The following is a 22,996-nucleotide window of genomic DNA, read 5'->3' on the forward strand; positions in this document are numbered from 1 at the left end:
GAAGATTTCAACCAACTTTGATGTCGACCTACCTTGTTTTCAACCACCTACGAATCATCCACTCTCATTTTTGACCTACATTGCGGAAGACGAGTGTTTCGGAACTATCGCAGAACTTTTTAAGTAGTAAGTGAATTTTTAAGTCTCTCCGATCATTCATTTATGTCGAGGATGAAAGGTCCGAATCGACATGAATGATGGATTGTAATTTGTAGAAGAGCATTGACTGACCAGAAGTATCTTTTTTAGGAGATTTATTCGTGAATGATTTTTTATTATTTGATTTATTAAATCAGGATATGGTCTTGTCTTATATGCTTATAATTATAATTATTTATACATTTATAATTATTTGCACTTTGATATTTGTATTCACGAATATTCACGAATTATACTAAATAATAAGGAAGAAAATATTCGCGATAAATAGTTTTTGGATTACAAGTAAAACTATGCATGATTTTGTAAGAAGATGAAGCTGAAACAAGCATACTGGGATGTTTGCCAAGTTCTCACTTCGCCAGACATTAGGGTAAAATAATATTTCTTTAGATTAAGATCAAGAATTTTTTATTTTCTTTCATTTTTTTAAAAATGAGTTAAATTCAATTTAGAATTTTATATTTCATAAATAATATACATTAATGCGTTTATATATATATATATATATTTTTTTTTTTCTTTCTTTCCTTATTTTTTTTTACTTTATATAAAATCAAGTTCTATTAGAGTTATTAAATTAGAACATTTTAAAATCACAAAACAAATAAAAAATGGCAATTCTAGAGAACATTGGAATTGCACTGAATAAAGGTATATATGGGAGTGAAACACATACACACACACACACACACATATATATATATATGTTTTATACAATTTACGAAATCGCATGATTAATGTAAAAAATAAATCCCATTGTATTATCGATTTAAAATCGATTGTGTTGAGTGCACAGCGATTTAAATTTTTATGGACGGAAAAATATAAAACCCTTCAATTAGATAAAATGCGTAAAGGTTATATCCAAATTTTCAATTAGATAAATAGATTTTGCAGTACTATCGATTTAAAATCAATCATGTTAAACACATTAAAGAAAAATAGTAATAAAGTATATAAAGCTAGTACAATTAACAAACAATAGAAGACATTTCAATTTTACGAAGATCTCTCAATTTTCAAAGAAGTATAATCTGATATATAGTTTTTTCGTTCTTTGTCAGATATATTGCTAATTTTATTAAAATTTCTATCACGCAGTAAATCGATTGTTGTATTACGGGGGATAGGAGTATATCCTATACAAGCTTACATACTGATGCAATAGACGCATGATTGGACAGTGTTCCCTATTGCATTTGTAGTTTATATATTTTCTCTGTACCTATCGCTAAAATTATATAGACCATGAGTGAAAGTTAATAGAAGAGTCTTAAGCTCTTCTAAGCCAGTAATTTAATTGAGATTTTTTTAAAAGATTATCTATTTATTATGCGTACATGTCTTTGTTATTTCTTAATGTTTACGTATACATTACCTATATCAAAATTCGATCGATATCAAAACCAACCCTTTGGTCCACCAAGGAAGCTGCGTGATCACACAACATACGAGTTCGCGTATACGTACTCGTAACGTATACGTACACGTATATAGAAAATGTCGAAATTCATGCTGGACTTCAAACAGAATTGAAACATTTTATTTTTATCAAAAGTTACAGCGAGACAATATTTTTCGTGATACTAAGTAAAGTATATAAGGAACTTCCTTTGATAGTGTTTAAAAAGTAATTACTTAAATGTGTCAGTTAGAAAATCAATTATTTTTGTTCTACTTTTTGTCGGGCTTAAATTCGATATTAGCACGAAAGAAAATCGAAACGATCGACGTCGGATTAGAAAAGAAAAATGGTATAGAATTGGGCAGTTTGTGAGCGTTCATATGTCAAAGAATGTCGTCGAATCAGAACGATCTTTCACGTTGCCATGGAAAGAAACCCTCTCGTAAGGGGTAGGGTAACGAGTGAGGGAGAAAGATAGATAGATATAGAGAGAGAGAGAAAGAGGCGGGGGGAATGTGTGACAGAGGGAACGAGTGGGTAAGTTGAAGTTTGCTAAACAGCCGGGAAACTTTCGACGACAGGAAATTTGATGAGGGTCCAGCCGAAACAAAAGAAGTACGTATGTACACACCAAGCAGTCGTCTTGGAACGATAAAAGCCGTCGCGACCCTTTTCGATCAGCGCAACCTCGGAGAAAATGTGCTCGTTTGTTTCTGTACCACCCTTTGCGAAATTCTCGTCGTTTTCGTCGTTCTCGACATCTCGATGATTCCTCACTGACCTCCTTTTTTTGATTCTTCGTGTCAAGGAATACTAAGTCTGTCATTATAAGCTCATAAGTAAGTTTTTTTTTTTCTTTTTTCCATGGATTTCATCGTATGTGAAAGAAAATGAGAAAATGAGAAAATGAGAGAAGAGGATAGAAAAAGGAACGTGTAATTTCCTCTCGATCGACTACTTTCGATTCTTTCGATTCAACTGTCGCTACGGTTAATGCTAAGTTTTTCAGTACGAACTTATCTTTAAGAATCTGTATATCGGAAAGTGGAGCGAATAGAAGTTTATCCCGAAATAAACGATTTCAAGAAGGAAAAGAACGAAAAAGAAATAAAGGAAGAATCTCTTTTCCTTTTATCCTCTTTTCTTTTCTTTTTTCTTTCTCTTTTTTTGACATTTTCTTTTCGCGTATTAATATCAATCTTTATCGGGGCTGTTTCACGTCACGTGGAAAATGTTAACACTATTAAAACTATTTATCGAATATTGCGGGTAATGGAATATTACAAAATTTTCGACTTTTAATTGATATAATTTTGAGATTCGTCGAGCTTTTCAATGAAGTCTTTCTCAATGTTTTAATTTATACGATTACACGGGCTTATATCAATTAGAGAAACGATAAAAAAGAGTACGAGTAAAGAGCACGATGGTATGATACTTATGTTTGCGGTGCAATAATCTACACTTTTCGTTGGAACGTTGCATCACGTAAAGCGTTCTTCAAGAACTACGTTTGACTTTGCATTTCCTTTTTCCTCTGTTTAATGTCACCTTCGTTATACGCGCTAAATTTGCGTATGCAAAGTACTTCGTCTATCTTTCTGCCTGCCTGCCTCACTCTCTCTATCTTTCTTTCTCTCTCTCTCTCTCTCTCTCCCTCTCTCTATTTACCTCCTCTCATCTTACTCACCAGAAGAACCATCAAATTTATGATGACGTTTACCGTAACTATCAGCTCTACTAAATTAATGTCTTCCTATTAATTGATTATAATAAGCGTTTTAGATGTACGATATCGCTAATAATCATCTCTTTCTCTCTCTTTCTCCCTCTTTCTTTTCCTCTTTCTCTCTCTCTATTTTTATTTTTTTTCCCTTTTAAGATAAAAAACTCCATAAACATAAGCTTTTCAAATTTAAGATACTTTCGTGGTAATGACAAGTCCTAAACTTCAGCGTTAATAGGTTGGTATATTGTTTCAACGAGCGTGTTCTCTCTCTCTCTCTCTCTCTCTCTCTCTCTCTCTCTTTTTTTCACTCTTTCCACTGAACGTTTTTTAGCGGGTAAAACTTTTATCGAGTTAATTAAAAGCTTTACTAGAAGTTATCGCTCTTCTCGACAGTCCAACTTGTTCTAGACGTTTTAACGTATGTCCCTTTATAGCTTTCCCCTTGTACGGCATCAAAACGAGTCGTTGAAAATGATATAAAATATATCGTATAGCAGGCGTTAAACATTCTTATTTAATTTGTATTCACGTAGGACAATACGAGAAATTCTAAAGTCCATCTAGAAAACATTTTTCCAGATTGCGAGAAGAAAACACGTTTGAGTTAGCTTCGAGTTAGTTTGTTGATAATTGTAAGTGTTGGCTCACGAAGTTGGATACTTGAAATGGATGGTCGATACTCGTGGATATCCTCGCGGAGGAGAATTTCTGCCTTCCAGGTAAGAGGCTTGTTTGCGGCAAGAACGTGCTGTGAACCTTGCTGCAGAGCTTACCGGAAGTCAAGCTTCAGGAATAATAAGACGTCTCCTTTCCTTCGTTCTCTCTCTTTCTTTCTCTTTGTCTCTCTCTCTCTCTCTCTCTCTCTCTCTCTTTCTCTCTCTCTCTCTCTCTTTGTCTATCTTTGTAGATTTCTCTTTGCTTTGCTTTTTTTGACTTTCTTCCTTCTTGCTTCATTCGATCCTTTATTTTTACGCCTTTAAAACTTAAAACCGCTAAAAACTCTTTTTAGCTTTATCACTTTTTACTTTTCCAATTCATCTATGAATTCGATCATCGAACGATAGATTCTTTTATTCTCTAATAGAAACTGTAATTTTCCTCTAATCCTTTTTCATTTCAAGGGATGAAAAAATAACGAATCGAATTTTGTTAAATCACGATAATTTCCTTTTGAGAGTTAGGGAGTGGTATTCAACCTACCGAAACACGTTATCCAATTGAGAGCGGTAACAAAGTTGAGTATTATATGCATATTCAAAGTGAATATTCATTGGCTGTGGTAGGCGTGGAACGTGTACTTGAGACGATGGTATAAACACTTTACGAGTCTATGTATTCTATTATATATGTGTATATATTTATATATATATATATATATATCTTAAAGAGTAAATACTTGTCTTTCGTTCTTTAAGATTTGATTATAATTAAGATGATTTAAGTGAAAAATTATTATTTTCTTTTACGATTAACTCGATTAATTTTTATTAATTCGTTTCGAAAGTTGAAAGTTTGACTATCAATCGATTATCAACATAATCGTAGCAAGAGAAGATCGTTTCACTCTAGTCTGAATATATAATCTTGGTTGAACATCGAAAGTAGGTAGAAGCGGTAACTAATGATTCAAGGAAATACCAGTTAGGTTTCCAGGAGAAGTAGTCGTAGGATCGTCTTGAAGGGATCAAAGAGGCAGGCTTTCTCTCAAACGATTGTAATAATTATTCGAGATTCCTCAGTCGTACACGTTAATTATGAAAGCTTGCCGAACCGTTCTTCTTCGTATAACAAACAAACCAATCAGATTTCTCGGTTCTTTGCCGATTAAAATAATTTCTTTATAATTTATTTTTTTTTCGTGTCTAAAGAAAGGAAAAAATAAAATTATATAACGTGAAACTTATAACGTAAGTTATATAAATGTAATTAATAATAAGTATATCTTTATAGAACTTAGAATTAATTTAATTTTTGGATATGAAATGACAATTAATTTTGCGACAAAAAATGAAATAAAATTTATAACATACTGATACAATATATGAATATGTTATTTTAAAGTTAGATGGCGTTAGAAAGATAATTAGGGAGATTTTTAATAATTGGAAATGGACGTGCAAACTTTAATTTCAATTAAAAATAAAATCGTACGAATGAAACCAGGAAGCTTTGCATAAATTATTCAATTAGGATCAGAATATACAATATATTTTTTATTAGTATAAGAGAAAGAAATGATTTATTTTTTCTTTTATGACAAGGGAAATTAAATCTCCATCAGGGATTTAACTCATTTAACTCTTCTTTTACCGCCAACAAATTAAGCATTTAAAGATATCTGAAGAAAAAAGAAGGGATTAAAAAAGAAAAGAAAAAAAGTAAAAGAGGAACATAATAATCCCTTCTTCCTTTAAAAAATGTTCTGACATTCGAAAAATATGTATTCTTTCCTTTTCACTAGAATAGCACAAATTTTGTCTTTTGGAAACGCATCTTTAATTCCGATCGAACCGATTGAAAGTGAATCAATTCAAATAATTATTCATCGTCGCTAAAAGGTTCTCTCGACATTCACGTGATAAAAGTTTAAAGAAAATACCGCGGACAATGTTCCCACTCCATTCAACTCGTTCATCACATTTTTATCTTCTATCCCTCGTAACGTTTTCTCGAATATTTCCGGCTCGTAAACTCAAAATCAGTGTGTACGCACCCAGAAGCGATTTATCCGCTCATGTCGGTGCGACGAAGGAAAGAGAAAGGAAGAGAGGAAAAGAGAGAGAGAGAGAGATGAAGAGAGAGAGAGAGGAAGAGAGAGAGAGAGAGAAAGTATGCGAGTGGCGTTGTGCAACCTCGTAACTAAAAATCTTTTCTAAAACTAAAACAATGGCCCAAGAAGTTGAAGGATTTTATCGGCTGGTTCGTCGTTAAGATTAGAACTTTTTTTTTAGCTCCTATTATTTTCTTCATGCCCTTTTCTTTTTCTATCTTTCTGCCTTACTTTCTTCTACGTTCTTTCTCATCTTCTTTCATTCTTTAATCCTCTTTAACGTCTAAAGGAAAAGGGGTGAGAGATACGGAGGGATGGCCGGTTAGTTGCGAGCACCTCGACGTGGAAACTCTTTTTATTGATGGCGATAAACATTTTTATAGACCCCATGAGAATTACTAGTTTTTACGGTGTTACCCCTTCTCCCTCCATCGTCCGCAATCTTCCTCCATCTTTCGCCTTTTCTTCGTCGACGGCCTTTATGACCTTTCGCTCTTTACGAAATTTCTTTTCCTTCCCTTTTCCTCTCTTTTTTTTTCCTCGTCCGATCTTTCACTATTACTACCACTATTCCACTTTTCATAACGATCGAAGTAGATCTTACATATGGAAAGTTTTATTTTTAAAGTATTAAAAAAAATCTAGGTTTACGTATTGAAAAATATATGTACGAATTTAATAGTTTCTTACAAATCTCATATATTTTTACATTGCTAATAATTTCGATAATATTCTTGGAAATTAATTAAAATGGCGTATCACGTAGAGATACGAACGTTGCACGTACATAAGTATATGCACGTTACAAATTCTTAACGAGCAGTTTCCCGTGGAACTATCTTCATTCTCTTTACTAACTTAACTTTAAAGCAACTAAAATTGCATTCTATCATGAATACCGATCATGTGTACTAATCTTCATTGAAACGTTTCCGACATTGAAGTAGTATATAGGAAAGTAGCATGGGTGTCTAGGCAGAATGGCGGTGGTTGTTAAACATCGTGGATCACGAAAGTTCTAGAGACTCAGAGGTCTCCTATCTCTCTCTTCCTCTCTCTCTCTCTCTCTCTCTCTCTCTCTTTCTCTTTCGTTTCAAAGATGAAACAAGAAGGAGAGAGATAGAACATCGTATCTATCCACAGTCGCTTCTATCGAGTGTCTGCGCCAACTATAACCAAGAAACTTATCCCTTTCGTACTAATGAGCCGACGATATTATTACAGGCCCGCGGGCTGCACGTTTGGCCTTTCTCTTGCTTGTACGACACGTCGTATTGGCACCGTTATTTCCTATTCGTGCATTCACGGTAGCTTGCAAATGAGAAGCACGTAGACACATACAATGGAAATGTCGTTTCCAATTGGACCCGTCTCACCTATGCATGCATCCTTACGAATTTCTCTTTTTGGGTCAATGATGCTTTTCTACGACGATATCCTTAATTAAATACAGTTAAGCTGTTTCGATTTAAACAGAGTAAGTTGGTTTTCAATGAGAAGTTTCGAAGAGACGATAAGGATAAGTTTTAACGAGTTTATGTTATTGATATAGTGTTATATGTATTAAACTAAGTTTAATATTATGTAAAGAAGAATATATTATATGTACTTGTAATACATACAAACTATTTATATATATGTGATAAGATGATAAGAATAATAGAAAAATATGAAGATAATACGATTGGCTTTCGTTAAATATTTTTAATCTATTTCGTCTTTGAGATTACTTTGAGATCGTACGAAATAGAAGGATAGATCATGGTTGAGAGAAAAAAGATATGAAGGGATAGATGGAAAATTCAGAAAATTCTTGTGTACTTGTCGTTTACCTTTCGCATGTTTCTCTATCTTTCTCTTTCATTTTCTTTTTTTTCTTTTCCTTTTTATTCTTTTTTTTTTACTTGCGTATTTCATCGAAAATACGGCCCCGTTCGTCGATACTTCTTTCGGTATAACGCGAAGCAAAAACAGAAGGGAAGATGAGAAAAGAAAGAAAGGGAACGAGAGAGAAAGAGAGAGAAAGATAGAAAGGAGGTTGCTATAAGAGAATTCAGCGAGTGTTGGGCACACATGTTTCAATTTCGTTCTTCGTGTCGAGCTTCAGAGACGTTCCAGGTAAATTCAATATATTTCGAGAGACATACGTGTATATACTTGCAGTATAGGTACGAGCATAAAAACAAGAAATTTTGCAGATACGTATATGTACGAGTTGTTATTCTCATGCGTTAATTATTTAATTTAATATTAATCTTTTGTGTCATGTATTAGAAAAATTTAATAAATAAGTCTATCTTTTTTCAAGAAGAATTCTATTTAGTTGCAATATTTAAAGCATATTTTTTCAATTGTTAATTTTTTATATGATTTAATTTTTATAACTAATTTATTAAAGAATATGATTTAAAGAAATGAATGAATATAAAATATTGATGTGTTTTTATAGAATTTTTTTCTTTCTTTTTTTTTTTTTTTTTTTTTTTTATTAAAAACATTGCAATATTTACAAACGACAATAGAAATTTAAATTTTGGTAGAGCATAAATTTTATGATAGTTGACGAATTGGTATTTTTTCTATTTCTCATTTTTTAAATATTTTTACAGTCGTAGACATATATGTTGGTTTACAATAGTTTTGAAAGCAGGACTATAAGAAAAAAGAGAGAGAGAGAGAGAGAGAGAGATAAAGTGAGTAAGTAAGTGAGTGAGTGAGTGAGTGAGTAAGTGAGTGAATGAGTGAAGAAGAATATGTCTTGGCTGGGGTGATGCGTTTGGCGTTAAACGAAAATACATTTTCACTGAACAATAAGTTCGCCAAAATGATGAAATTATTGTATCAAATTTTAAAAGGTATTTACGGAGGGTCTGCATCAAGCGTGGTATGTCATATCCGATGAACGTGACGTTTTGTTCGTCTGTTTAATCGGATGCTTTCGAGCGGGAACGTCGACAAAAAAAATAGAAAAAAAAAGAAAAAAAAAAGAAAAAAAAGAATAACAAAAACAGAACAAAACAAGAGAGATATAAAAACGGATAAAAAAAAATCCGACGAGCCTAGTAACAAGGGTAGAAGAAATTTTCGTGAAAATTTGGTACTGCGCCTGGGCGTCAGCCGTCTGACACACGCGTATTTCTATCGAGGAAGGAGTTTCGTGTTGTAGAGAACCGAGAAAGGGATGGTTGCTAACACAGCTGTGCAACCTCACACCCTTCATTTCTCTCTCTCTCTCTCTCTCTCTTTCTCTTTTTTTTCGCATACACATACACGCATATACTTATATACATACATATATATATATATATATATATATATATATATATATATATATATATAATCTCCTTCCACTAGCTCTGGAATACCTCAAGAACCGACTCTTATCTGATATCTTGTACATCTATGCTTGGAAAGACTGCTCAGTGAAGCGAAATATTCGTCTTGTACGACGAGACCGTTCAAATTGAGATTCGATCGATTTGATACTCGTCGTTCCTCCATATCGCGGCTTCTCGAATTCTAATAAAATTTATCCTACCTTATACTCTCCTTCTCGTATACTTCTTCCTTCCTCCTTTTCTTCTTTCTCTTTTCTTTCCTTCCACGTCTGTCACGCTCTTTATCTCTATCTATTTCTCGGTGACAAGACTGTACTAACCTTCTTCGATAGCAGACACCGATAATGTCGGTCCTTCCCTACTGTCTGCGTCGATAATGAAATCTTATTTCGTTGAGAAACGTGCTCGGTCTAGTGATAGATCTAAGGAAGGAAATCGAATTTTTTCTTTTATGTGTTTTCAAAAGAAAGAAAGAGAAAGAGAGAGAGAGAGAGAGAGAGAGAGAGAGAGAGAGAGAGGAAGAAAGAGAGAGAGATAAAGGGAGACAATGTTTAGCGACAATACGATTTTTAAAAGTTTATAAAAATGAGATTTATAAAATTTCTTTATATGAACAATGATAAATTTTGTTCTCTTTATGACGACAATTTCTCGTCGTAATAAATACGTGTAAATCGTTTCGAAAATTATAGAATACGTGATGTCGTTAAAACGTATAGTTCCATTATAAAATATTTAATCAAAATTGTTACCGATTATTCGATCTTTGTTAATTATACACTGAATATAACGAATATTTAACGCGAGTGAAAATTTTTAGCCATTTTTCGATGTCACTCGATTTAAAATATATATCTTGAATTATATAAAAATGAAATTTCTGACTAGCGTCGTGGTCACAGTTTTTCATTCGTATAAACGAAACATATTTTTTCATTCCTTTCCCCTCTCAGCCACTTGCGGCGAATTTTATATACCACGTTCGCGTGCGTTACTTCAATTTTTATGCATTTATTCGACGACACTTTTAACGCCACACACGTTCACGCCATGAAATTATTCGTCGACGCACTTTCTCTCTCTCTCTTCTCTCTCTTTTCCTCTCTCTATCTCTTCCTCTCTTTCTCTTCTCTCTCTTCTCTCTCTTTTCCTCTCTCTATCTCTTCCTCTCTTTCTCTTCTCTCTCTTCTCTCTCTTTTCCTCTCTCTATCTCTTCCTCTCTTTCTCTTCTCTCTCTTTTCCTCTCTCTATCTCTTCCTCTCTCTCTCTTCTCTCTCTTTTCCTCTTTCTATCTCTTCCTCTCTCTCTCTTCTCTCTCTTTTCCTCTCTCTATCTCTTCCTCTCTCTCTTTTCCTCTCTCTATCTCTTATTATGCTCTCTCTCTTCCTCTCACTCTTCCTCTCTCTCTTCCTCTCTCTTTCTTCCTCTCTCTCTCTCTCTCTTCTTGTAGCTTGTTCAATTTTATAATAAATGATTAACCTCAAACCGATAATCACATGAATTCAATTCAATTTTATTCTTTCAATTGCTATTCGGATGAACAAAGGATATATTATCAATATATAATAATATTATCATTGTTTACTTAAATATAATTAATTCTTCCGGTAATAGTATTTGCATTTGTCTTTTTAAAATATTTAATAATATTTTTCAATAACAAATTTATACCAAATACAGAAAATATGAGAAAATCTTACTTGTATTATATATTTTATATGTATTTATTATTAATTATATATTATAATATTATTTATTATTCATTATTATAATTCGATTGATGATTTGAAGAGTAGTACATCTCTAAAAATTTGGTTTCGAGATATTTTAAAGAATAGCTTTAGTTTCTGCTTATTATCTACATCATTGTTTTTATTGTGCTTTTTTAATTTAAATACGGACACGCTAACCCAAATGAACTCAGTTCTCATCTATCTATTTGTAATTAAACTTCATTTATAAGTCTTTTATAATTCAAATAAAACCAACGGAGTAGTAAAAAATATTATTTATTAACGTGCTTTAAACATAATTAAAATAAAAATTATTTATTGAAAACTGATTATTATAATAAATTCAACGTGATATTAAAACATATAAGTCATTGTTTTGTTGATGATGAAATTAAAAACAAATTTCTTGATAGAAACATGTCTGAATTGAAACAAGTTAGTGAATGAGAAGGAAAATAGTATAAAATGATTGCAGAGATATTATTTTTGCACTCATTAAATTCAAAAAATTATCTGTATTATAGATAAAGAGTATTTTTTTCCTTGCCATTCTACGTTTCAACGTATAAATTTTATGCACTTGCATTTCAATTTTAATGTTTATTTGAAAATGATTCATTTTCGACTAATACTGTTTTTCAATATTATTTAATTATTAATTCCATACTTTCTAATTCCTCTTTGACTTTTTTAATCATAATATTCTTTTCTTTTTTTCATATCTATTGAAACTTTGCTATTTAAATTATAACCTTGTTAAATATCTATGATACATTATAATCAAATAAATATTATTGAAAAGTCAACTTTCTCGTCGTGATTACGCACGGCGACGAAAGATCGTGCCGCTGGAGAACTATTTCGATAAATAAAATGCCGAGAGGTACGAATAAGTATAGTGGGACTACCTCGCGGAGAGTTGTGGCGTGCAAGGGAAAGAGATAAATAATAAAGTAGTCGCACGAGCGGAACGAAGCGGTAGTATAGCTCGCGGAAAGGGAGACGGAATCGCGTACATAGATCCTACCGACAAGAGGACTATAGTTTGTGGTCGTGAGTATAGTTTGCTGGTGGTTTCTGGCAGGTGCCCTCGAGAGGAGATTCCTTCTGTAAATGCCTATATGTGTATATGAATGTTTGTGTAAGTTCCATGCTATTGTCCGTGTGTATATATGCTTTACCCTCTCTGCTTTGTATGTACCTATGTCTCTTTTTTTGTGTATATGCATGTGTGTATGATACTTCTCTTTGTGTTTATGTGTCACTACTGTTGTGTATATTTCACTTTTTATATGTATCCTTCTTTCTCTCTTCTATGTATAATATGTATCTATTCGTTTTTCTTCTTATTTCTATATTTTCGTCTACGGCATATAATATGTATATGTGTTGCTCATTTTAGATATACAGGAATGTTTTTTTCTCTATTTTATGTATATTTTATATATATATATATATATATATATATATATAATCTCTCTCTCTCTCTCTCTCTCTCTTTCTCTTTCTCTTTATAGAGTAAAGTATAAAGCTAGTCGATATCTCTGCTTCGAAAGCTATAAAGGTTATCGCCATTACGGCGTACGAGCGTGAGCGTGGAGAGGATCCGAGAGCGTCGATGTTGCTACTTCGATATAGGGACTGCAGGGAATTGGTCGTTGCTCGTTGGTCTCTCCGGGAACGCAGGACCTCGCTCTGACGATCCTGGTGTATCTTTGAGAGGTACGAGGTACGACTGAACGCATCCTTGTTTACTCGCCGTAACTGCAATACACACAATGTTTGTCTTCTCTCGAATTGCGCGATACCGAATCGTTTTAACGAATTGCTCGTCGTTTCGACGTACATACCCGTAGTATGTGTATATGTACGTACCTACGTAGATTTTTCTCATATTCCACCTTTCTATCGTTTTTATCGTTTTTCTTTTTCTTTTTTATTTATTTTTTTTTTATTTTATTTGCTACACGATATTAACGAATACGCTTCGCGAAGTATTTTTTTTTTTTCATCAGTTGTAGAGTAGGCAGTAGATATACCTTGTTGTTTTTTTTTCTATTTTTCCTATCAAAGAACATTTTTCTTCAATTTCTCTGTTTTTCGATATATTGATCCGTCTATGGATCCATGGTTTACGAATTTAAGAGTCTACCTGAATATATATATACTATATAGTGTATAGTTTCTGTTGACGTTATATTTCCTGAAAGTTTACGCATGTATGAACCTGCATTAAAGAACGAAGAATAGGGAAAAGAAATAAAACAGAATTATATTAAATATGTGTTCTTTTCGATGAAATTCCGTATGTTATTTGTTCTTTTTAATTAAAAACTCTTATTGCTTTGTAAAATCGGGACTTTAATTATCGCAACTTTATTTCTTGCGTCGCCCACAAGTAAAATTACATGCAATTACGTTGAACAATGCAAGAGTAAAGAATAAAAGTAAAGATTTTATATAGTGATTATGAAAGCTTAATATAAAAAAAGATGTGTATAGTTATTGTTTGATTTTTTTGTTTTCTGTTTACGAAGTTATTTAAACACGTTGAACATAGAAATCTTGAGAAGTTGTAATTTGCTTGTCTAGTTGTAATATGCATGTGTGTGTGTGTGTCTGTGTGCCTGGGCGTCTAAATGCAAATCACACTGTCTTTATGTTCGTTAAAGATGGCGGATTGACGATTGTCAGATTTAAACGATTTCGAAGCTGAATCAAGTTCTCGAGGAGTCTTGTGCTAAACGAGATGCACTTTACCTCCAATACAATGCATTCTATTTGTGCTGACTGTAATTATAGAGATATTTGCTCCGTCTTGGTAGATTTACTTGCTCGCACTCTGATCCTGCAATGACGTCGTTCAATTCGAGATTACTGTATTGATTAAAGACTCTCGTCCCCTTTTAAGCTATAAGGAAGTTTTACGTAGATTTTCACTGGTTAATAAAGTTTTCGAAGGATAGTACTCGTGCGCTTTCACACACAGTCTTGGGCCCCCATAACAAAGTTTATTTTTATTAGACCACACTCCAACGAGGTATTACGTGCCGAACCGAGTGCGAACTTTTACTCCTTCCTTTCTCCCTTTTCGTATTTCGAATACGTTTCCCGATGAATTCGCGAAAGGGCGTGAATAACTTGGACGATTCGAAGTCAGGTTTAATTAATATCGTCGGTGAGAACGCGTTCCGTGGACGTACATTTTATGATGGTAATAACTGTCCGTTGAAATCTATAACGAAAAGGGATTAGTTAAGAAGATAGTTTCAATAATTCTTAGCGACTGACACATTTATGTACGATAGGCATTACATATTTATATGAATTCATCTATATATCTATAAAAAATATAATACATATAGATTTTTATAAAAAAATCGATTGTACATTCAATTGCGTTGAGGATCGCTTAGTTGCGATCATAGGAGAAATGCAAATGACGACTAAACGCGGTTTACCTGTTGGCCAAAGCAAAAGCTTTCGGCAATATGGAATATCGAATGCATTAGCTAAGCTGTCCCGAGCAGAATAATCAGGTGGGGTAGAAACCTAGCGGATGCATCAAATGCACCAAATGCACCGTGGTAACGTCACTCACAGCTCGTAGGGTTGGCCGATTCGGTTCTACACCATCATTTCTGTGTGTTCTCGAGAACGTCCATATATGTGTGTAACCAGATAGACATATACGTATTACCTAGAGACGTACACATACATATACTCGGTGTTGTATACGTTTCTCTGTATGGGTGTATTCAGCCACGCCAGGACCGAAACGGTAGGCGGTTTAGAAAGGGAACGGGGTGTGACGGTTTCCGTACGCCACCCTCTGTAACGAGTAATTTTCGAAATTGCCCTTCCACCGTCAATTTCGTGGCCCGTTCAGGAGGCAAGGAACTCTCGCGTTAGGTTTTGACCTCGTAAAAATCGAACCGAGGGAACGTAGATTGCCGGCCGGGAATCACCTCCGGAGTGGAAGAAAAGCTAGGGACGTTTTCACTCTCCCCAACTCTATCCACGCTTTTCTACATCGGGATAGGAGAGAGGGGTGGTTGGGTTGGGAGTTGGACTGGGAGAGGTTGACTGACGAAACGTATTGAAATTTTAATGAAATCCGCGGAGTTTGTGTTTCGCTTGAACGACTCCGGAGAAGTGAAAAGGAAGAAGAAAAAGAAGAAGAAAAAGAGGAAAAAAAGAAAGTAGAAAAGAGAAAAGAAGAAAAGGAAAAGGAAAAAAGTAGGGCGCGTGTCTCAGCAGTCTCTCTCTTTCTTTCTCTCTCTCTCTCTCTCTTTCTCTTTCTCACTTTTTCTCTCACTCTTTCTCCTCTGTTTCAACTTTCTCTCTGTCTTTCTATCCCTTTGTCGTGCGACAATAGCTTGGCTTGGTTGTTTTAATCGTACAATATTGCTTCTAACTACGGGAAAGGCTCCTCTCTGTCCTTTTTTTTGTCCTTCTTACTCTCTCTATCTCTCTCTCTCTCTTTCTTTTTCTTCTCTGTTTCTTGTATTTTCTTCGTCCTTTTTTATCAGCCTTACCCCTCTCTCTCTCTTATCCTTTTTCTTTTTTGGTTCGACTAGTAACGATAAAATCGCTCGCATGTTCCGAATGTTCTCGAGCGCTAGTCTCCTTCCCTCTTCTTTTTTACCTTTATTTTCTCTCTCTCTCTCTCTCTCTCTGTCCCTCTTTTTCTTTTTTGTTTTCATTCATTCGAGTCGAAACCATTCTTCTTCTTTCTTTTCTTTTTCTTCCTTTCCTTATTCTCCCTCTTCTTAAAAGAATCGCCTTTCTCTTCGTACATTTGCTGTTTCGATATATAAGGAAACAACGCGTGCCGTTTTTGGTGACCCATAGTGATGAATGATTCGGCACCGTTTGGATTGTAATTACAATTTTAAAAGTATGTACACACATAAATACCACCATGATTGTGTTCAAACACAGTTGAATTCGTTCGAGATATGTATATAGTACGATGGGGTGAGAAGCGTATCATGATTCTTACCCTTCTCAATTTTCGTTCTCGTTCCTTCCCCTTTTTTCTTTTTCTTTTTTCTTTTTTTCTTTTTCCTTTTCTTTTATCGAGCTAGAGAAGAAATTTGTCGTGATAATTGAGACTGATGGATGTTACGATAACGAAGAGCATTCATTTTTCTCACCTTATTACTAAAAGTTATTGAGACGTGGCGCTCAAATTATGCCAATCGATCGATCGATCGATGCCGTTCAATTTTCGGTAAGAAAAATAGTAGTTCACGTTAGAAATATATAAGATATTTATTGATAGCTTCGATATGGATAGAATGAGAAAATATACGAGATACCAACGGAAAATTACGTAAAAATGTATCTCACGTAAGATGTAAACGAATTTTCGTACCAAGTGTGTCATCGTATGTACTGTACATATCTATTTACTAGATATTATCTCTTACCTTTATGTACTACCTATTCTATTTTATCGTCTCTACTCTTTTCTTATCACTTTTTCATTCTTCTTTATCTATACTTATCGAATTTTCGAATCTCGCTTTTCCAACAATATAAAACAGATGGTTAAAGTTGATAGAAACTAACGAAGAATTGAAACACATGAGACAAGAAACTCTTTTCAACAAAATAGTTTTCTATTTTACTGATAAGAGTTTCTGACGTTAAATATTATGTAATATTATTTATATAAACAGTGTGTCTACCTGAAGATAGACACATAGTTGATAATATAATATTTGCGAATGACATTAATCAACAAGAGATGTTTTAAATAAGAAAATTTTTATTAATCCTTTCTAATACATAAATAAAAGTTGATGTACTGATAGATCTATCGATCGTATACGAAATATTATCTAATTACAGGATTAATACTGATATTAATCTTAATAAAATAATATAATTACCTAATTATAAGAAATAATAAATCAAATATGTTTTCATAGCAAATGCATTTTCTATCTTCGAGAATATCGTGTTATGCAAAAAACGAACAAAAGAAAAGCTTTTCCAAAGGTGATTCATGAAATAAAAAGGATAAGAGAAAGTTTGGATCGTTCATACAAGGACAATTCGTTGAATGGAAAAAGTTTCGAGAGCATCTCTGAGAGTTGGTAATTCGAAGGCAAAGCTCAGAGAAGCTTTGCGACGCTCTAGAGAGCTCTAGAAGATCTCGTGTCAGTGGTACCGATCGTGCTGGTCTCTACCGAGGATGTGTCTTATTAAAGCAGGCATGTAGAGTTCTACCACTGTATATTCACACATACTCACGCACAATAACACACACGAACGTGTTTATAGGCTAACCCTTTGACGGTAAAGCAATATATACATGTGCATGTTCTTAGTAACACGGTCAAATTTATGTAGCCAGGTGTCCAAGTTTAATTCATATCAGTCGATTAGTGATCATCATTTATTTTCCTATTTTACAGAAAAGGATTTTACAGAAACTAATAGAATAGATTTGCTACAGTTTATGTGCGTAACAGCTACGATAGTTTGTTTCCATGTATTGTAATTAGTCAGCTTGGTATATGTGGCCTTTGTATACTTGGGTCGAATGGTTAATGCACCTGTAATATGTCGAACGAGTAATTACCAAGCTTCTAATTTTCTTTTTTTCTCGGATAAAACTCATTAGCTATAATGCTACAAAGCTTCTCCTTTAATTTAGATCATTTAAAGACATTAGATGCTACTAAAAATACTTTGGCTGAATTAGGGATGACAAAGGGATGAAGAAAAGAAAAGTAAGAAATGGAACAGAGTGCTGTTAAAAGGTATGGGTTGGTTATTCCTTCAAACATTTTTACATTAAATCTCTCAAAGTAAATTCGTCTAGTGAAATGTCTAGTGAAATGTCATGTCGAGTCCCTTTCCTTTAAATTCAGCTTCGTTTTCGTTGAAGTTTTAGAAAGGAAAAGATGGAAAGGAAAAATCCTATTTGCGTCGACTTCGATTTATGGAAGAGAATACATTTTATTTGTTTTGTAAATATTATATAGCTTTAAATAGTAAAATATATCGCAAAATCATTTATGGGATATTACGAAAGATCGATCGACAACTTCTTTAGTTCTTCGATAATAATTTTGGATCAATTGAGTCTGATTCCCATCGATTTTATTTGATGGAATTGGGCACTGGCACTTTGACATTATTATGCGAAGAATGAAGTGGTCGAAAGTAATGCGGAGGATCGTCAAAGATGAGTGGTTTCGAAGTAGAAGCAACGTTAGACTATGTCTGTCTTTTTCTTTTCTATAATACCTTAGAAACTCGGATCTCTTCCTTCGACGAGTTTGCCGACATTGTGCTTTTGGGGTTCAGACTCAGTTGGTGGATCGTGTACGTAAATACCATGATTGATGGGGTAGAAACAACCCTCAAATCGCGCTTCTCTTCATCTATTCGTTTTCTCCCCTCTCTCTATCTATCACTCACTCACTCTCTCTCTCTCTCTCTCTTTCTCTTTTTCTCTCTCTCTTCTTGCTGTGTGAAAACCGAAGTTTACAAACCTATAATGGGTTCTTTGGCGTTGCTTGATTTTCCAGGAGCATCCTTTGGCCAGCCCTCCGTCTTCAGGCACTTAACGCATCAGCTATTGTCCGTTGGTATTGTTTGATTGTTCAATGGCACGTGCTATCTCCTCTTCGGCTCTATTTTGACGTTCACCATGGAATTTAGTCTGCTGAAAGCATCTCTCACGGTAATGTTGAAGTTCATGTCTGTGAATACCCGATTAATCCTTCGAACGATACTCCTTGACAGTGTTAAGTGATTCACGACGACCGTTTTCTTGGTTGAATATCCAGATTGAATAGCTATTTTTTTCTCGAAAATTCAAGTAGAAAATTGAACATCTCATTATAAATTGTTTAATATTAGTTAGTCAAATAGTTTCAATTATTTTACTTGTTAGAAAAATCCTGTAATATTTTATTGTGGATTACAGGATATTTAAGTAGCAATGTACTTGACATTGATATCGTAATCGCACAATAGATATTGGATTAGTTTTTAATATTAAGTAATGATAATATATGAGATTTACAAGAGATTTCATCGTAACTCGTGAAAATATGGTAGTCGACGTAGTAGCATCAAATCATTGCGTCGAATACGCGGTAACCAGATCGAATTAGGGTGAACCGAAAGCAAACCGAATCGAACCAAATCAAACCGAGCACAAATTGCGAAGGGTGGATGGGATCCGCGACATGGTGTACGGATAATGAGCCAATCGGATGGTCGTATCTCTCCTACGTTTACTCTATCTCTCAAGGGCAATTGATTCTATTCTAACAGTTCACAGGAATATTTTATTTTCTTATTTTTCATTATTATTATGTAGAAATTATTCAGCAATTATTATCATTGATTGTACGATTCTTTTATAATTTAGCTATTTTTTTTTCTAATAGAAATTATTAATTTTACTTAACTCGTCTTAGTGTAATTAAGTCAATATACATATAGCACGATAGAATTTCTCTACAATTTTAGCTTACAAGGTAATTTCGTATTTTAAATTAAACGACTATCTCATAAACATTAGGGCATATTTGGTACTTCCATATATTTTCACAGTCATAAAGTATATATATATAGCGTAGGGGATGTTAAACACGACACGTTATATTACTGCACAAGCAGACGATCTCGTCGTTTTGACTTCAGTACGTACCGCTTGACAGTACAAAGTACACAGTAATTTTAATATCTACCTTTCCTGTAACCTACATGGACACGTAGACTCATGTTGAAAAAAGAAAAAGTAATAGCAAAGTAATGGTCATAGCAAAACATCATCTACATCATAAAAGTAATTAAACGTACTTCTAAATGTTAACATTTACTTCATGAAAAATCTTCGTTATAATTGCTCTTCTTTTCTATTCCATGTCTGATGTCGCTCAGACTAAAAATGATTTATTACTTTCCTTCTGTATATTATTTAAATAATAAAACAAATTATTTAAAATGTATTTCTTTTTTTAACAATAATTCAATCCAATTCGTATAATATCCAATTCGTTATGTCGAATAGAGCATTAACATAGATTTTAAAGAAGGCATGATTTGTAATTAATTTTAAAATTTCACACTGAAATGTTATGGTTTTCCATAGAAAACGAAAGATTGTAATATTGAAGCTTAGGGTACATTTCAAACATATCTCTAAGTAACTTGAAATATTATTCGAAGGAACAAGGAGTCGACCACGAAACGCATTCGTTATCGGACGTAAAGTCAGAATTCTCTCTCTCTCTCTCTCCCTCTCTCTGGTCCTTCTTGATCACAATGTGGATCTCTCTGACGCGTATATCTCCAGCTGCACAATGTCGCATCCGTATCTGTCGTAACCTTCGACCTCGGTCCACGTAGTTAGTCCGTGACCATGGTTTCTCTCTCTTCCTCTCTCTCTTCTTCTCCCTACTCTTTAATCTCACCTTTCCATTCCAACTTCTCTTTGTCCTTTCCTTCCATCAAGCAACCTGATTCATTCATATCTTTAGAGTCCTCCAGAAATTTCAGAGTACGAAACTTTCAGCGATATTATATCTATTCGTTCGATTCCCTTTCAACCATCATTTGGTTCAATGATAACGATTATCAAGTTTTGATTTTTTCGAACTTTAATCTCCTCCTGTTCGTTTTCACGATTTGTTTTTTTTTCTGTTCTTTTCTCTTTGTAAGTAGGTACGCTTACGTTTTCCAATTCTCATGAGAGAATGTTTTTTCTACGTTGTGGAAAGCTTGGAGTATTATTTCATTGTAAAGTAAATTATCAACATTTTATATCTATTGAAATGAAGGTATTATATATTTATTAAAGCGCATGCGCTAGCTGTATTGTTTTCATGAATAGAATGTGGAGAATTAAAAAAAAAAATATTGACGAGCACGTGGAAGAATTAAAGAAGGATATATTTTTTGTTTCGTATGTTTTACATAATTCTTTATTTTTTGTTTTTTTTTTCTTTTTTTTTATTCGAAACAAATGTTCTCTTGTTTTATTATAAATCGTATCGTTTTTCATTGAATTCGATTGAATCAAATCATCGTGAATCCGAATGAACAAAAAAATAAGAAATTCTCTGAACCGTAAAAAGCAATGGAATATCGACTTCCACCCTTCTCCCGATATTTTTTTTTTATTTTCCGAGCGATTTCATCGCGTAACTCGTTGACAATCGGGATGACGAAGTTTATCGCGCACGGTAGGTGCATGGCGATGCATTAAGTACAGAAATTTTCAACGAGCTTGCTGCTACAACGTATTAACAATTTAACGAAGCGGCACCTGTGACAGCTATTACAACACATTTACAGAGAAAACGTACACGTTCTCACAATTCGGATCTATTCTTAGAAAGTTTTTCTTATAAAAGTAGCTATTACGATACTAATTATTTTAAATCGATATAAAAGTCCGGTCAAATATCTCGTTAGTTAAAGTTATAAGAAATTTGACATTATAAGAGTTTATAATAAGAGATATTTGAATAGGCCAGATAGTGGATAGTAAAAACTTTTGTTTACTCGTGACCATTTCAAGATACGAAGATCAACATAATTTCATTTTTTGGATAGATACTTATAACTTTTTTTGCATATTTATATAATATTGGCTATTTCCAATGAAAATCATATCTATTAAAAAAATTGCTATTATGCATTCTTTTATGGGGTAATAGGCATCTAATTGTACTCGATATAAAAAATAAACAACGAGCGAATTTTCTTAGGTAAATAATTTTCCTACTACTTTGTACGATAACGAAGAGCCTATAAGATAACAAATTTAATCTATTATTTCTTGCTAACGAATAGATAAAGAACGATAGCACACATCAGTCTAATGAATTTTCATTGGCACGCTCGTATATGCGTCAAACATGACATCAAAAAGAGAGAGAAAGAAAAGGAAAAAGAGAGAGAGAGAGAGGGAGAGAGAGAGAGAGAGAAAGAGAGAGAAAGAGAGAGAAGTGTGATTTTTGGATAAAAGTAGAAAAAGTAGTATTAAATCTACCAGGAACGCAAATAAATTTAAAGTCGTTTGGTAGGTGACCGCGATAAAATAAATCCGAGCGTTAATGGGATTAGCATATCATTATAGAGTGACAACAAGATTCGTGTGTAGGTACATACGTTGGATGAGTTTTTTTTTGTAGGAACGCATGCGCGATAGATTCCGAAACTTAAATGTCGATTTTTTGGAAGATTATTATCGGCTGGTCGTTTCCTCACTTGTTGAATACCCTTATCTGGTCATAAGGCAATTAGATAACGCATAGGAAAGTCTGTATGGTCGAGGAGAGTAAACGAGTGTGCAGTAGCATCGTATCCTTCTCAAAGTGCGATGCTTTCGAGGGTTGTCAACCCTCATTCGTAGTTCGTCGTTCGTTCGGCATTCATCGGCATTCTTCGTTTCTTGGAGAAGGGTGGCGCGCGCGTTACAAAGCGCCAGTACGCCTCTGGCCGTCGTATCGTTCGAACGTTCTTCTTTGAACGTTCCTCAAACGGCTTCTTTCTCTCCGTTCGGAATATATTCGATAGATCACGAGGACTTCTATCTGTTTATCTGTCTGTTGCGTGAATATATTCGTACGTGTTTTTCTCCTTTTACGGATCTTTTCTCATATAATAATTCCATTTATTGTTATTCGTTATATAAAGAATACGTGTGAATATCGTGGAAAATCTTTTGGTTTGTAGTTAAGATTAAAGTGATCGTAAGGTGACTTCGATGAGAATTTTTTTTATTTTTTAAATAAATTAATAATTTTCTTTTTCCTTGTATTTTTATTTTCTTTTTTCTATGAAAGAGATCGTTTTACAAAAATATCTACATATACA

General features: G+C 33.7%; 1 protein-coding gene across 6 annotated transcripts in view; it reads left to right on the top strand.

Moving 5' to 3' along the window:
• Positions 1-22,996, top strand: part of LOC118443181 (uncharacterized) — a 181,235-nt gene continuing 158,239 nt past the window's right edge. Inside the window, exon 1 of one of the 6 annotated variants that reach the window (XM_035869739.2) lies at positions 1-126. The gene's annotated coding sequence lies outside the window, so the exon portion shown is untranslated. Of the gene's footprint in view, positions 127-22,628; positions 22,878-22,996 lie in introns of those variants that run through there. The other 5 variants (XM_035869740.2, XM_085656386.1, XM_085656387.1 and 2 more) reach the window with 5 other exon arrangements.

The sequence above is a fragment of the Vespa mandarinia genome, chromosome 4 (genome assembly GCF_050613455.1).
Source record: "Vespa mandarinia isolate Hongniang chromosome 4, ASM5061345v1, whole genome shotgun sequence".
In the NCBI taxonomy this organism is placed as follows: Eukaryota; Metazoa; Arthropoda; class Insecta; order Hymenoptera; family Vespidae; genus Vespa; species Vespa mandarinia.